The 18423-nt window shown below is 33.8% G+C and overlaps 1 protein-coding gene across 3 annotated transcripts in view; it reads left to right on the plus strand.

Annotated features, from left to right (window-relative positions):
• Positions 1-18423, plus strand: part of LOC6051796 (potassium voltage-gated channel protein Shaw) — a 261314-nt gene that overhangs the window by 106301 nt on the left and 136590 nt on the right. The window lies entirely within an intron of this gene.

Below are 18423 nucleotides of genomic sequence, written 5' to 3' on the forward strand. Positions count from 1 at the left end.
ATTTCTCAAAACAAAGCGTGGTTCACCTTAAAGTGACTGTTTCTAGAATCATTTCGAATTGGCTAACTTTGGTACTAAAACTCCGAATCCAATCACACCAGTCCTTGTACTAGCATCATTATCGAGTCTTACTCGACATTTTTGTGATAAATTAAAAATAAGCATACTTAGCGATTTATGAAACAAAAATTTAAAATATTTCGCTGAGCTCGAATATGTCCTATAAAACCTTTCGATGCAGTCTGGGAACATGTAATCTAAGATAGTTGCTATTATTCTGAATTTTCAAGCTCAAGGATCCATAACCCGAAAGTAAACATTAAGGTTCGAAAAACCAACATAATTCATTATTTAAGTATTGAGTATTTAAGTATTTAAGAGGACTTTAAAAAAAACTCTGGAAATAATAAACTGTCACCAATTGATTTTAAAACATTTCCCAAACAAGAAAAGCAAAGTATCAATATCTCACCAGATAAGGGAGCTTAAATCTTTTGTTGGCGCCAACCCAAATAAAATTAAAAAAAAATATTTCTCATTCCTGACCAACACTACCAAAGTTGAGTTGCTCGAATAGCTCTTTTCAACCAACCCAGACAGTACACATGCAATGCACATACGAGTGGAAAAGAGGAATAATAAACACCCGCTCATGAATAATGTAAAATCCGAGCCAAATGAGTGACAATTACTTGGCCCTCCTGGCCTCACCTGGTTCTCAACCCATGTCCTAAATTTTTTTGTTAGGGCAGTTCATTTCGGAGTATGTTGCGTTGGGATGATGGTAGAAATCTGGAGTTTTTTTTTTTTGAAAGGTCCAATAAACAAAATTTTCAGTTTTTGCTTTTTAGGTGTTTTTTAAACACCCCTGACTCAAGGCGGTTTCAAAAACACCCTTAGAGCAAAAACTGGAAATTTGGTTTATTGGACCTTTTCAAAAAAAAAAAAACAACTCCAAAAATCATCATTTTTTTAAATAAAGTCGAGACTCGATTATGAGGGAGCGGCCGTGGCTGACTGGTTACGGTGTTCGCTTTGTTAGCGAATGGTTCTGGGTTCGATGCCTATCTGCTCCCAACGAGAAAGTTAATTACACAGAATTTGAAATGATGAATTTGAACGAAAAATCAATGTCCCTCGAGGCGGGGCTCGATTCCCCGTCCTTTGGGTTGGTAAGGAAAATGCTAACCACTAGGCCATGACGACTTGGTAGGCTTGGACTGGAATTAGGAATACTTTTACTAAGAGCAAGTTGTGGCGCTCTAACCACGGCAAATAGTGTCCAGGGCATTCGTGGAAATACAATGTCTCATCCCAGAGGGAACTTTGGTGCTCCCAACGAATACAACCAAAATCTCGGAGCGTATGGGGGTGTGTCCCCACGCTTCTTCCTCCCCTGTCGATTCAGAATTGTGTTGTTGTTCGAACACTCAGTGCTCAAACTCCCAATTATGAATAATATCTGCGATACGGCTTTACGCAGTAGGCCTGGCCGCTTCAACGCTTGTGATGTTTCAATGCATTGCAATGCAATGGCGCACTACAAATGTTAATAAATGACAAGAAGAGTGCTAGGCGTCGTCTAACCGAAGGCACTCTCCAGGATCCCTTCGAAAGATTGGCTGCGCTAGGGTCTGATTAGATAAGATTAGATATAGTCCAGACTCAATTATCCGAAGCCTCGATTATCCGAAGTTTGATTATCCGAAGGATTGAATGGGACTTCGGATAATCGAATCCCGACGAATAAAAATTCTGTTTATAAATTCTCTTACATTTTACAACAAATTCGAGTTCTGCGAACCCATTTTTGTCAAATTTGAGATGTTGAATTACCATATATGCATTTTTTTCAATATTTTTTCACTGCCATTTTGGCCACCATCTAGGATTTTAAAATTCTAAATCACTTAAGAGCATGTTTGCGGTCAGATTCAAGCTCAACGGTCAAAAACAATCAATAAAACAAACTTTTTTTCTTGATTCGATTATCCGGAGTGAAAAGAAAAATTATTTAAATTTATTTTTTAAGGTATTTGTGACAATTTTTGAAAAAAATCGAAAAAATCATAAATTTATTAAAAATAGAAAAATAAAAATATATCAAAAATAATTACAGGTTCCAAAAATACAAAAAAAATATAAAAAAATATGGGACAATTATAAAATAGGGAATCTTTATTTAAAGCACTAAAAATGATTTTTGTTGTTAAAGTTAGAAATTTTCCTTAATATTTTTATTGGATTTACCGATTGGACTGCTCATAATTTAGAAAAAGCCAAAGTTTTAATTTAGTAAGAATTGAGTTTTTCTCAGTATAACCTAATTAAAAGGTTTGCAGGATATTTCGTATAAAGTCGTTTAGCCAATATTTCGCCTAAGATTGGAAATCTAATTGTGAAGCAGAATTCAACGAATAAAAAAATGCATCAGGTTTTGCATCTATTTCAATCAAAACTACACCCAACTGGCAGTCGCATGATTGTGATGCATGGTGGCATGAAAGTATATCAGAATCTGCATGAAATCTGTCCTCATGCATTTTTTGCGATATAGGAGTATGACATTTTTGCCCGTTACCGACAATTATCGACATTACCGACGGCTTTTTGGTTGTATTTCACAAAAAAACCCTTAACAGAACGAGGATTGAACCACCAACTTCTTGGTTACTAATCCGACACGCTACCACCGCGCCATGGACGCTTGATGAATGGTGAGGGACAGAGCGCGAACATAATGTTCTCTCTGGAGTGTTGCTCGGGGACGCGCCAGCATTATATGTGTTGGTGAGAACTGCAGATCGCTGACGTGTTAACACGCGGGCAAAAATGATCCATGGGCTTGCTGCAAAAAATGTAATAAAATATAACATTTTCTGCAGCAAATCCACTGTTGCAGATTTTGAGATATATTTTTCCTTTGGGTGTAGTTTTGGACTATTTCAAAGATGATTTTATCAATATCTGGGAGTTTTTGTATTTTTTCAACATGACCTGTACTTCGAAAATGAATTGGTTTGTTATAAATAAAAATCTGTAGTTTTTGCATTTTTTAAATGACCAGACAATTTAAAAGACGATTTTATTCATTTTTGGAATCTTTCCATTCTTCTCAACTCGATCAGTTAATTAAAGATAGATTGGTTTAAAAAAAAGGTTCTGTTTTTACGTTCTTTCTAACGTAAACATTTTGATTGCAGAAAGCGTTTGTATTTTTTTTTTTCAAAATGACCATTTGTTTGAAAATGTATGAGTTTTAAATTTCTTTTACTATGACCGCGGTTTAGAAAATAAAATGTAAAATAATAGCTTCTGTGTGTTCAAGCATACTTTTTTTGGTCTTTCAAAAATATATTTTCAGGTTATTGCATTTTAAACATAAACATTTCGCTTAACTTTTTAGCTTACATTTGGTAGATTTTAAACATTTTTCAAATATATATATTTTCAATAGATAAAACAGTAGCTGGTATTGAAAGACCTTAAAGAAGATTTTCTATGCGATTTTTTTTTATTTATTTTTTTCAAACAAAACTGGGGTTTTGGACTATTTTTAAATGGATCTTAAAATTTTATGAGATTTTTTGCATTTTTTCATTTTTAAAAATATTATTTTATTTTTTTTGTAATCCATAAAACATTAGCAGTTTTTCAAAGACAAAAAGGAAGATATTTTCTCTGAAAATTATTTGAAAGGAAAAAAATATTTCTGTGATGTTAATTTGAATACAAAAGCGATTAAGTCCAGTAGAAATATTTTTCAATGATTTTCAAGTTACAAACAGCCAAAATTGAATACAAGCAATCCCAATTTTAAGCCAAACTTTGTTAAATTGTTTGCTCTTTTAGAAATAAATAAATCTTAAAATAAAAAACAAAATGCGCATTACTTTAAAATTTTAAAAATGTGGCTTTTATTTATTTAAACTTTAATTACCCAAATTAAAAGATATTTTCTCAGCTAGGTATTCAATAATGATTGAGAGCAAAATTTCCTAAGGGAAATTATAATTTTCCTAGTATTTTCCAGCTATTCTTAGTTTATCAATTCGACGTCGTCGTGCTATCTTGTCGCACCCGCCATTTTGACGTTCCGAGAAAAACGCGTTTTAATGTTTGACCTTGAATATTCAAAAACAAGAGCACGCAATGTAAACAATAACAAACACGTTTTGCTTGGCTCACCATTCTGAGCATTGTCCCAAAGTTTGGTTGAAGTTGGTTGCTGGAGTCCCGAGTTATAATTACAAATGTTTACGGTGGTCAAGCTTGTACGTGCGACAAACGCATCCTGACTTTCCTGGCCTGAAATCCCTTTGGCCTTTTGTCGCACTTACATCAATTTTCATGGAGTGACAAGATAGCACGACAAGATTGAAACTACTTTCATATGTAAAGTGACAAAAATGCACGGAGTTTTTTCGGTTTTTGTTGAATATCTCAGGATTGAAATCGAATTTTGGGGATCTGTGACGGTCAAAAGGTGAGGCATTGTGAGCTGCACAAAATGGCGTTCTTAACTCAATTTGGCCCAAAATGCACGTACGACAAGTTAGCACGATGGCGACGAATTGACAATTATCTCGGAAAATATTAGTTCGATCAGTTAAAAAAAAATGATAAATTTGTCACATTTCGAAAAAAAAATTTTTTATAAAAGTTTCAAAACCGTGCATATTGCTTAAGATTGTAGAATGAAAATATTATTCAACTATTTATTTTTGTTTTTTTTTTTAACCTGACGTCGATTAAGAAAAAAAATGATCATCCTAGTCAAAAGCTCGATGATCCTTTAACGACCACCGCTGATGACGTGAACGTCGATGTGGTTGTCTGCTGCCCCCATCAACAGCTCCTATATACCTGAGTGAAAAAAACGGGGTTGGGAAAGTGTAGTCTGGAGTGCAATTATCCACGGTAATGATCGAATTGCATGAGGACTAAATAGTGGGAAAAGTGAGGAAAATTTCCTGTGGGGGAGTGTTTTGCAGTGCTGCCTGCTGGATATGTTCAGCAGTGAAAGTCACGCGTGGAATTTGAGTTTACATTTAATTGTGATTGTGTTTCTTTATGTTCCTTTTATTTTTATTACTATTTCAAACCAAAATTCGATCAAATTTAATGGATTTCATCGTCCTTCCCACAAAACATTGCCCTTTGGCTAAACGACAGTCAAATCCCGCATAATCTTCGATACTTTTCCCCCATCCTTTGAAAAAGCATTTTACGCGCCAAACTTTGCCACCATTAGCAGGGCTTATCAAAGTTTCAAAATTGCGTCGCGAAACGCGCCATTTTCGGAAAACCACATCAACAACACCAGCGACAACGACAGCTAAAAAAAAAAGCATCCACTAATAGCTTTTCACCCTGCGGAGGTTTGCTTTTTTTGTGGAAATTTTCCCCGCCATCCAAAAATGGGCCCATTCCTCGAGTGGGCCATTAAAAACCGGTTGTACCCGTTTTTTTTTGCGGGCGGGGGGAGGAGAGTGGGCCGAATCTTTATCTCAATAAATCATAGCTGCAGGGCCGTAGCCAGGATTTTTGTTCGGGGGGGGCTTGGGTGCAAAAATTCAAGGAGTATAAAAATCAGCAAATCATTTATACCATCACTTGGTTTGTGGTATTATTATTGAGATGAATTGTAAAATTTTAATGTAATGTATGCAAAAAAGTTTTCGAAGATTTTCATATTAAGTTATCAATGTATTTATTGACAAAACTCGTTCGTCATTTTTTTTTTATTTTAACAGCTAGTTTGTATTAAAGGAGTAGAGAAAGTGTTTTTTTAACATTTTCTTGAATTGTTTAATTGTAATCCAATTTCGTGATAAACGTCGCTAAATTTAAAATATACTTAACTTGAATCAAATTTTTGAAAGCATAAATTTTTTTTAAAAGAAATATCGATTTATCTAACCATAAGTATTATGTTTTCTGTATTTTATACTGAGAGAAAATTTTAAACCGTCTGGATTTACTTTTTCAGCTGTGTGATAATTGTGATGGTTTATCTAACATTTTTCATTTTTTCTAGCACAACATAAAACTCATAACTGGAATATTTGTTTTTCTTAAAATTTTATAAACAAACTTAAACAATGTTTTATTTTAATTGTTCTAAGCTATTGAAGCCATTTCATATTTTGCGAAGCTCCTGGTGCTCTCAAAAATAAATAATTTTAATGAAATACAAAAATATATAATCGTTGAAATTTCAGCTTCTGAAGTGTCTCCATGGCAACAAAAAAAAATTACGTCGAATCTCAAGTTTACATCAACTGAGTTTACATGTGATTCATTCTTTCCGTGTCGAGTAAATTCACATTTTTTTCTGTGTAGGCCTATAATAAATATATATTTGAAGAAAAAAAATCAGTGCCTGTGTTTAATTTTAATGTGTTAAAAAATTTATATAAAATGTATTAAATTAATTTTTAACGCCAAAATAATCACTGGAAGAGTTGTTAATAATGCATATGTAACCATTTTTAAATGCATATGTAACCGTTAAAATTTTCCTCGATTGCATCAAACATTAAAACGAATCATGTTTAACTTTAATATTCCGACTAAACGCCATTTTCAAATTCATTACTCATTGTATTCTGAAAATTGGTCCAGAATTTGAGCAAAAATAAAATTTTAAAACATGACAAAAAAATTTAATCAGGTCTCAATTCTAAAGATAATTTTTTAATAAAATTTTAATCTATATACATGTTTAATAATTTAGGATTGTAACCATTTATTAAAATCGATGTTTATTCAAGCAGTACCTGGACTCTAGGAACAAAATTCTGCACATTTTATGGTTTAGAAATTTTATATTTACGAAACGCTGCTAAATTAAAAATAAAGAAAACTTTATGTAAGAATTCATAAATTGATTAGTTTTATCCTGTAAATCTAATCTTAGTCTGCACTTGAATTCAAACATACCAATATTCGAAGCATCAAAAAATAAGATTATTAAAACATAATTTATTGAAATGATTGAAAATTATTTTTTGAATATCTTTATTTAAAAATGATAAAAAATGTTTTTTTTTATAATTTAATTAATTTGATTTTTTTCATTTTTGAAATTTCTGATTTTTTTGAAATTATCAAGTGTAATTATTATCTTAAATTTTTGTTTTAAAAGTAAAGAATACTTTATGTAAGAATTCTTAAATCAATTACATTTTTCCTGTAAATCAAATCTTAATATAAATTTTGCTACAAGAACTATATTTTACTTTCAAACGAAAATTTTAAAAAATGTCCTGTAGTACGGAGACTCTTAAAACTCCATACAAAAAAATCTCAAGGAACGGTCAAGAAAAGGTTTACGAAAAGACTTCTCTTAAGCGGTACGCAGCTGAAAAGGAACAGAAACAAAAAGCGTCGTTTGATATTTCTTCGGGAGCAATATGTGTTGATGAGATTTTGATTTGTTTAGTTGGATGCAACTGAAAATAACGTTTGAAAATAATGTATTCGCTTAAATAATATTGAAGAATTGCCTCATGAAGCTGACTATCAAAACGCTGAATCTTAAAATGCTGAAATAAGGGAAAAGCCATTACAAAAATCACTTAATTTTCTGGTAAATATAAATTAATTTAGGAATACTAGAATTCAAACATAAAAATATTTAAAGCATCCAAAAATTAAGATTGAAAAAACATAATTTATTGGATTTTGAATAACTTAATTTTAAAATGATATTTTTTTAGTTTAGGATTTCTTAAGTATCAATTATTTTATAAATTTTTCAGTTTCAGATTTTTTAATTTTTGGAATTTCTGATTTTTTGATATTATTCTGTTGAATTGTTATCTTAAATTTTTCATGTTTTTCAAAAAATCAAATCAAATTATTCGCTCTACAGCATTGCCTTGGCGTTCTCGATTGCGAGATTCCTACTCGAAACTAGGTGTTCGAAGGCTTGATTGTTGAGGCAATTGCAAACCTCTTTTACACCTTAGCTTCCATCCACCCCGGGATTCGAACTGACGACCTTTGGATTGTTAGTCCAACTGCCTACCAGCGACTCCACCGAGACAGGACCCAGGGAGACGACTCATACACCTGGACTGAGCTAACGACCTAACCTTTTTTAGGTTAGTCCGGGACCAACATTTACTTCCCTTCCGACGGAAGGCGTGATCAGACAAATCTCGTCTCTAAAAATGCCTCCGGGACCGTCTGGGATCGAACCCAGGCCGACTGGGTGAGAGGCAATCACGCTTACCCCTACACCACGGTCCCGGCTTTTTCATGTTTTTATTATTTTTATTTTTGATTTCTGGCATTTCTTTGTCTTATACCAAAAAAATTTAAATCAAAAATTATGAAAATTTAGAAATTTGAAAGTGTAAATTTTTTAAATCTTCAATTAGCCGTTGCGAATATTATTCTGAAGTTTATGTCACTAAACTCTGACCAAAGTTGAGAGGGTTACAAATCAAAACTACAAGCTATGGTTTTATTATTTTAAAAGTGTTCAAAACACACTTTAAATCAGTACAGTTGTTTTGCATCATTAGTTTTCAAAATATCTAGCTGATGGCGAAATCTTTTTTTCGTGAGAAAAAACTTTCCGCGGTTCCGCGACATGTTACAAAAATTCTAAATATTTTTAAACGAGCCCAATCATGTCGTATATGATTATCAAAGCAGGAAAAACATTTCAAATTTGATTTCCGGACCGACATGGTCGCTGGTCCTAAAAGACTTAATCGAAATAAGTTATTTCCATTAAAATTGTGAAGCTATTTTTTTTTTAAATATTGTATTTGCTCTCTGTTTTTTGATCCATTTTGAAAAGGTGGCAACATAAACTTTGGAAAATATTTACAATTGATATTCAGAAATAAGAAATTATAAAAAAAATAATAAAGAAATTTTAAAATTTTCAAAATGCAAATTCTAATCTGTAAAATCCAAAAAATAGAAATTAAATAGTTAAAAAATGAATTATTGATCAGAAATTATATAATTTGAAAGTGATGTTTAATTAATTTAATTTCAGAGTTTTTGAATCCAAGCTTACATTTTTTTAACGTTTTGAATATTTTTATCATTTTATTTCTTCCTTTAAAAATCGCAAGCTCATGCACAAAGTGAAAATTAGTTGATAATAAGTATTCACTTAGTTGATCTTCCGATTTTTGATATATTAAATAAAAATTGGAGATTGGCCACGGTGGAAACTAAAAAATGTGACCAAAAGAAAGCATTTTGGACGAGTGGTTTCGGAAAAAAGGTTTACGAAAAAGTAATAAAAAAATACACACAGATATTTCTCAAGCATTTTTCTCTAAGGTCTTAGATATGTAACTAACCATATTCTTAAAACCAAAACGATAAAATTAGAATTGTGTTTCTGATAATAGTCAAAATTCACTCAAATGTTTTTCATATTAAATGCTTTCGTTTTTGAAAACAAAATCTAAATATTTTTGAGAAATTATGATAAATTTTGAAAATGTAGAGAAAAACATGTATTAACAGTTTAAAGGTTTTAATGCAAATAAAGGAGGGCTATTAATTTTACAATCCAAATTCGACTAGCCGAAGCCTCGATTATCCAAAGTTTCGATTATCCAATGTTCGAAGGACTTCGGATAACCGAATCAGGAACAAATGAAATCGGCATGTTTTATTTGCTTGTTTTTAACATCAAATTCGGCATCTGTTTTTTTAATGGTCCAATACACCAAGTTTTTGCTTTTTGGGTGTTTTTTAATACCCCTGACGGTTTAAAAGCACCCAAAAAGCAAAAACTAGAAATTTGGTTTATTAGACCTTTAAAAAAAACACCAGAAATATTTCTTGACCTCCATTTTGACCGCCACATTTAATCCAAAAATTCTAAATTATTTTATGGTTCTTCAGGGGTCATACTTAAGTTCTACAATCAAAAATAAGACAACAAGATCTAAGGATTTTTGCTGTCCCTATTCAGACTGTAGTCCTGATTCGCCCCAGATGACGGTAATTATTTCTATGTAGCCCCTTAGAGCAGTCCGCTCGGAAATTGCTATTTTCGAAGGTTAATAACTTTTAGCAAAAACCCAAAAAATAAGGTGTCTTCGGGAAAGTTTTTCCAAATTTAAAGAAGATATTAGTTCTGAAAATTGATAAGAACTGGATAGTTATTGCGCCTTCCATTGGTCAAAAACTGAAACAGTTGCTTTTCTCCATACAATTTGACGATTTTGCCCAAACTTGGTGGTCAGTGGTCAGAAAAAGCTCAAATTTTGGAACTTAGGCTAGTGATGCGTAAATCTTTGATTTCAGGGGATAGCCCCAAGTAAGCCCAGATTTGGACCATCATAACCAATGTAATGCTAAAACTACAAGATAAATGAGATGTTACTGAATGGAACAATGTTCAAATCTGCAGCTCAATTTTTAAATATCCAAATTTTGGATCCATAATCTACAAAAACTGAGCCCGGCAATGGACAGGCAAATTACTTAGTTTGATCAATCAATTCTTGATTCTCTATCTTACAAATTATTTCTGGGAAGAGAACACACAATCATTGATTTAAAATTTTTTTAAGGTAGTTCAATTTTAAAAAAATTGGAAAAAATTTCGGGGGGGGCTGCAGCCCGGAAGCCCCCCCCCTGGCTACGGGCCTGCATAGCTGCCTCGCAGCGAGCGAACCAAGCCTGCAGGCAGATCCTGGCCGGGAATCCTTTTTTTATCCTGAGAAGGGCCTAAAGGCAGGAGCAGCCGCAGCACGTGTGTTTAGGTGGCTTTCAGGTGGCATTTTTTTTTTTGCTGAGCTTTTGCCTGAAACGTGCCGCAAGCGTTTATCAACAACGTGTACATCAGCGCACGACGACGAGGGGGCCACGTGGAAGGACATCAACAAGGGTGGTGGGGAGAAGGGGGGGTGGGATGGATTATCAGTGGAATGACACTCGACAGTTACAACGATAACGCATTGTTGGAATTGTGTGCCTTTTTTGTACGAGAGTGTGTGTCAGAAGGACTTAAATGGATTGCTGATACGCTGTCATTCTGGGAGAATCGAAGTTGAAAATTACTGAAATGATTCTCGTGATCATGGATACCTAATTGTGCACTTTTTGACGTTAATTGGGTCTCGTGGCGCAGGGGTAGCGGCTTCGGCTGCCGATCCCGATGATGCTATGAGACGCGGGTTCGATTCCCGCCTTATCCACTGAGCTTCTATCGGATGGTGAAGTAAAACGTCGGTCCCGGTTTCTCCTGTCTCGTCAGAGGCGCTGGAGCAGAAATCCCACGTTAGAGGAAGCCCATGCCCCGGGGGGCGTAGTGCCAATAGTTTTTTCGTTTTTTGGATTTCGAACCACTATTATCAAACTGTTTGACAAGTTTGTCAGTAACCCTTGGCAAAAACTGTCATTTATAATCCTAGAGGTCACCTATGTGTAAACTAATATTAAATCGGAATAGTTGTAATAATCCCTTGTTGACGTGGATTAGTTCTACCTTGTCTTGTCTCAGATCACGAATCCTAGAGGTTATTCTTTGTAAACTTACATGGATTTGGGATAGTTGTAACTATCTCTAGTAGATTTTCACGAATTATGCCCTTTGTTGTGTCAAAAAGGAGAAACATGAACGTCCTAATACAAACTTATGGGAAATTTGGTAAGCCTTTCATTTCGTGCTTTTTTTCTAGCAGTGTTTTTTTAAAGAAATTCCGTCAAATTTCCTACCAGTTTATCTTTGGGCACTTTTTGATACGATGCAAAATTTGGTAAATATTTGCAACAGTCTAATAACCCAAACAATTATTTTACACTAGTCATCACAAGGATCCTTTTTGAGGAGCGGCCGTGGCTGACTGGCTACGGTGTTCGCTTTGTAAGCGAATGATTCTGGGTTCGATTCCCATCTGCTCCCAATGAGAAAGTGAAGAACATAGAAATTTGGAATGATGAATATGAACGAAAAATCAATGTCCCTCGAGGCGGGGCTCGATTCCCCGTCCTTTGGATTGGTAAGGAAAATGTTAACCACTAGGCCATGACGACTTGGTGAGCTTGGACTTGAATTAGGAATACTGTTACAGAGAGCGAGTTATGGCGCTATAACCACGGCAAATAGCGTCCAGGGCATTCGTGGAAATAAAATGTCCCATCCCAGAGGGTCCCGGAGTACCGAAACCTTCTTCAAACAAATCATGTCTCTGCTATACGACTTCACGCAGTAGGCCTGGCCACTTTAACGAAGCAACAGATGTTGATGAATGACAAGAAGAGTGCTAGGCGTAATCTAACCTAAGGCACTCTCCAGGATCCCTTCGAAAAAATTGATTTGATTAGATTAGATAAGTCTTCGTAAGGATCGTTTTTGAAATGAGGTAAAAATATATATGTAGACTACATGTAGTTTTATATCAATGCAAAAATTTACAGAAGATTATTTCGTCACTGCATGAAAAAAAAATGATCAAATTGATTCAGAACTGGGTTCATTTGATAACTTTTAGGCCACAAATCAGCAAGATTTGGGACTGGTTGATTGAGTCATTTGGCGCATTTCTTGTCAATTTTATATGTAAGTTGCAGGATTTTTTTTTTAATTCTGATTTTTGACTTTTTTATGTCCATTTTAATTATTAAAACAACACAAAATCTTTAAAACTGCGAAAACTGTTGAAAACTTTCTCACAAAAAAAATATTCAAAACTTGTCATTACGATCAGTTTTTTAAGAATGGCGTTAGAAGTGAGCATAGTATAATTATTTTTTCGAAAGAGTTTTAAAGAATTTTTTATTTTTGTTTTATTTATAATTACGTGAAACTATTTTTGTACTTTTTCTATGACCAATAATAGTTTAGGTAAATGAACAGAACTAGATGCTCAATCATGATAAATTTTGCTATAATTTGTTAGCTTATTTCATATTTCTAAGGGTTCGTTAAATAACTTGCTGATTTGGCTTTGGATTTCATCATACTCACAACGAAAAAAGAAAAAAATCATTCTTCAAAATTGAAAAAAAATAATTCGATGCCCATGTGCTCTCTATTTCTATCTAGATAGGAATCCCAGCAAGCTTAGTTCAAAAGAGCCAAAAAGAGGCATCGAAGTATAATTTTTCAACATGCAGCGGCAGAACAATATTTCGTTTAAATCAATTAGGCCATTGCAAATTTTTTTTGAAGTTTATGTCCCTCATCTCTAATTAAAAAAATAAAATAGTTTAAAAAAAAATAAATTACAGGCCACAGTTTCAACATTTGAATGAAAAAAGTGCTTTAAAATGCATTATAAACCTGTCCAGATGTTTTAAAATCATAAGTTTTCAAAATTTCTAAGTATTGACAAAAAAAAAATTGTTCGAAAAATAGTTTAAAAAATATAAAGATAAGAAATTTTAATTCATTGTGAGTGAATTGCCCTTACGATGATTGAGAATATTTTTCATTGTTTTGCTTTTTTTAATTATGTTTTGCACTGATTTTCATTTTCATCAGTATTTTTTTACTTATTTTTTATTCGTAAAATTAAATTTTATATTCTAGAAAAAAAAATTGCACAAATTTAAACAAATGTTTTCAAACCTTGATAAAATATTATATTTTTGTTTTTAACTGTTTTTTTTTTAATTGTTATTAAGGCCGTTGCAAATTTTTTTTTTGAAGTTTATGTCCCTCGACTCTGACCAAAGTTGATGGGGGTGGGAGGGGGGGATGGGTGACAAAAAAATTAAAAAAAAGTTTAAACATTGAATTTACGAGCCATTGTTTCAACATTTGAATGAACAAAGTGTTTAAAAATGCATTTTACACCTGTCCAGATGCTTTGCAATCATTATTTTCAAAAATACGTAAGTATTGACGAAAATTTAGTTTTATGCAAAAAAAACAAGTTTTTGCGGTGCTGTACATTGGAATTTCATAATAATTCAAAATACTTTTAATCCAGCCCAAACATGCTAAATCTATATATATAAAAAATTTCGACGGTTTTGTTCGAACGCGAATCAGTTCAATACGGAGCGTCGTATCGAGGTGCTTTTTGTTGCGTTGGGTTCGTAAAAGTCCAAGGAAGGTTCTTACGCCAAAAAATGATAACTTTGGCCACTCTGAAACCGTTTCCGGAAAATCTGCAGATTATATGGGAAAAGCTGCGTAAAATCAAAGGCTGAATTAGCAAACAAGCACGAAACGTCATTAACCAAAAAAGGGCAGGACGAAGTTTGCCGGGAAGAGCTTGTATGATTATAAATGCAGAAAAATGCGTTTTAGATTGTTTTAAGTTGATTTGACTTCTATTTTCATTAAAATTTTGAAGATTTTTGAAAAAAAAATTTTTTACGCCCTGATTTTTCGAACCAATTTCGAAGGGGGGCGACATAAACTTTGAAAAATATTTGCAACGGCCTAATTACCACATTTTTTTTAACGATTTAAAAAGTAAACAACACCGGTTAAGCTAAAACTCAAAAAGTGTTGTGCCCTAGAATTTTTTTTCTTGAACAAATAATGTTGGACACACGAAAATAATCAGTCCTCAAAATCGTGAATTAAATTCACGAATGCGAGAACCACGAAGGAATATATTGACGTTTATATTGCAAATGCACCATACTCATGAATAAATTCTTTCGTAGTTCTCATATTCGTGAAATTAATTCACGATTACGAAAATTGATTTTTTCTATGTATGGTAAAAATTTACAGCAGTTTTCCAATTTCAAAACTCTAGTATTTTGAAAAAGAGTTTGCAAATTTCAATGCATAAAGTTGATTATGTAAGGGGAAATCGAGCTGAAAATATTTCAAAGGCCATATTTTTAACTCAAAAATGTAAAAAATTCAAAAGAAAGGTATATGTTTTAATGTTAAAATAATTCCTATTTCAACGAAGCTCAAAATACGACCATACATTTTTCACAATTTGGCTGATTGTGATTCACAGCCAAATTAACGTAAAAATAACATATCGTTGTACATTTTTTTTAGTCTGAAAGGTATGACTTAAACTTCATTATACAACGGTCCAAACTTTAACGTGTATTTATCTTAAGAAGCTCTTCTAGAACTTCTTTAACTTTTTGCCACTTGAGCGCCTCTTCTTTGATGAAAAAATAAAATCAGCATTTAGCATGAATTTTCAAAAACACTTCGATAGAAATATTCATACAATTGACTTTGGCGCCTCAATTTATTTTCATATTTTAAACAAAATTATCCAGTTATTTTTAATTCTATTTTATAATTCGGCGCCCTTTCTGTTTCAAGAATCTAATGAAGATGTTATGGCTGACATGAAAATTTTGTACAATCATCGATTTTGGCGCCCCCAAAGGGCCAACCGCGCCAACCCCTTTTATGCTCGGAAAATGTATGATTCTACAGACTCCTAAAAAAACTGTGTAGGTTAATAAATAAATGACTAGAATCTTATCACAATTACCATTTTGAATCAAAAAGTTATTTAAAAAAATATTTGCAGTCATTTCTTTACAAACACATTTAAGAATTATTTTCCTTATTTTGTTTAATTTCCTATAATAATTTTCAATACAAACTATTGCATTGATTTTAAAGTAATTACTACTCTCGCAGAAAAACCACCCAAAATTCTTTATACCAAAAAGTTGGAACGATGTTTTCGATCGCAAAAATCACAGATTTGATCAAATTGAGTTCTGCAAAGCTCTAGGACCTTACAAATAACTATACTGCCGCTCGAAGCTAGTCCGTCCCATATGTAATTTCGTCAATTTTGAGGTAATGATGCAGTTCGGTTCAAAATCATGTAAACTATCAGAAATACCAATAAAATTTAGTACTTTCTTCTAGAAAACTGGAGAAAACCCACTTTTTCGTAAAACTCTAACACGTAGCCTTATGGGCGGGACAAATTTGACATGCGTTTTTCTCGACTCGATTAGAGCGGCAGTATAAGAATCGTCTTTTTCATTGGATCATCTGCGCTATAAAATTTCGCGTATTAGCAGTAAATAGGTCTGTTCATTTAGTGCAATTTACCCCGCTATTTGCACAACAAATGGATGTGAAAACAGCACTCGAGAGTGCAATCGAACTGTTGTGCAGCTTGAAAAGCACTTTTCCGCACTACATGACACACGTGTGTAAGCAGCTAGCAGCAAGGTTGCGTCACAGCAACGCTTCCCCCTCCGAAAACCACAAAGAACCATTCGTTGATTTCCGGAGGAGCAGCTCCGGAAACGGGCCGGAAGTCGCAACCACACAACCTTTGGCAACCGGAATCGTGTCAGCAGTATGGCCTCAAAACCTAGATTTGCGATGGGTGCTGCTGGCCTTATTTCGATAGCATAGCCAAGATCCTGACAGCGTTTGTGCTTTTTTCCTCCGATACAGCAGCTGCAATCACTCCTCGTTTGGCATTTTCCAGCACAAGTGACACTTTTCCTCTGCTCGAGGGGGGCGGGAAGATGGTATTATATTGACACTGACAGGGCATTTGTGTTGACACACTATCCGAGTGACAAACACACTCTCGCACTCAGACACATGCTGAAAGTAATGTTTTCCCAACGAATTCAATCAGATTTTCCACTTGATTGAAATTCATCTGTCGCGCAGATTTTCCCCTCTTCTCACTCGAGGGGGTTGAGCTGGCGCCATCGCGGGATATCGGCGGCAGAACATCGACATTGCATTGAGTGGGTGGGTGGATGCTGTATTGTCGAGTTGGGCTGATGCTGCGAGGTGCTTACTTGGGAAAAGCGGAAAATCGGAAAATGCAATACTTATGTATGAGCTGGGAGTCGTGTGTGATTGGATTTTTGTTTGCTCATTTAGTTGGAAAAGTGACGCAAGCGAGCACTTGCGTATGGATATTGGATTTTGCTGCATAAAGAATGGTTTATTGAGACGACATGTGTGACGTTCAATTTGTTTTATTTACTTTTGTGATTATAGAAGTTAATAATCAAAAATGAAGGGAATATTTTTTTTCCCTAACTTGTTTCAAATTTCAATATGATCCTGTTTCTGGATTCGACAGAATAATACCGTTATTTGCCCTATAGCAAAAAAATAAACAACGATACACGGCAAAAAACTACACAGTCCGCATGTAAACGATTTTACCACAAAACCTTTCTTGAAACAACACAAAAATAATCTGGAATAATTATTTTTTTTTTCTCATTCTATGACCCATATTTGAAAAATGCCACCCTTTCAAAACTTGTCATAACATAGCCGAGCTTTCGTGGCCGTGAGGTTACGGGTTTCGCCTTGTAAGCGGAAGGTGATGGGTTCGATTCCTGTCTGGCTCGGCAAAGTCAGATCCCTTAAAGGAGCAAATATGCTCACTGGGAGTACTGACCGGTAGGGGATGGGTTTCGACTAACGGCGTGCTGGGTTTCCAATCCAGAGATCGTGAGTTCGATTCTCGTACCGGGATGATGAAGTTAAAATAACATTTTCAGTGTTGAGCAACTCTCTACGAAATCGGCGATTTCGACCATTTTTATTTTTTGTATTTTTTTATTTGACTTAAACTTTGTGGGGGCCTTCCCTATGACCAAATAAGCTATTTTGCGTCATTGGTTCACCCGTACAAGTCTCCATACAATTTTGGCTGCTGTCCATACAAAAATTGTATGTAAATATTCAAACAGCTGTAACTTTTGAGTGAATTTTCTGATCAATTTGGTGTCTTCGTCAAAGTTCTAGGTATTGTTGAGGACTTTTGAGAAAAAAATGGTACAAGGAAAAAACAATTGCATAGTTTTTAATCAACTTTTTTCACTAAAAGTCAATTTTCCAAAATACGTATTTTTTTTATTTTCAAGATTTTTTTATATGTTTTAGGGGACAAAAATCCGAAACTTTTGAGCCATAGAGAAACATGGTCAAAAAATCTGCCACCGAGTTATGAATTTTTGAAAAAATAGTGATTTTTGGAAAAAATCGAAGTTTCATGCAAAAACAAGTTTGACATTATTTTTTAATGCAAAATTAAATTTGCAATCGAAAAGTACCATACAGATTTTTTGATAAAGGGCTGCGTTTTCAAGATATAGCCACCGAAACTTTGATTTAAGCGAAATATTTGCAGTTTTTCAATTTTTAAAAATAGTGACCATGAATGACCGTTTCTAAAAATATTTTTTCTGATAAGTTCAGAAAATTTGCTATAAAATTGTCTAAGAGACATTGAAGATTGGACCACTGGTTGCTGAGATAGATCCGTTTAAGAAAAAGAAACACGAAAATTGAAGTTTTCTGAGTCTCACCCAAACAGCCCACCATTTTCTAATGACGATATCTCAGCAACTAATGGTCCGATTATCAATGTTAATACATGAAACATTCGTGAAATTTTCCGATCTTTTCGAAAAAATATTTTGAAAATTTTTAAATCAAAACTAACATTTTTAAAGGGCCAAACATTGATAATGACGCCCATTTAAAAT

The sequence above is a fragment of the Culex quinquefasciatus genome, chromosome 2 (assembly GCF_015732765.1).
Source record: "Culex quinquefasciatus strain JHB chromosome 2, VPISU_Cqui_1.0_pri_paternal, whole genome shotgun sequence".
NCBI lineage: Eukaryota > Metazoa > Arthropoda > Insecta > Diptera > Culicidae > Culex > Culex quinquefasciatus.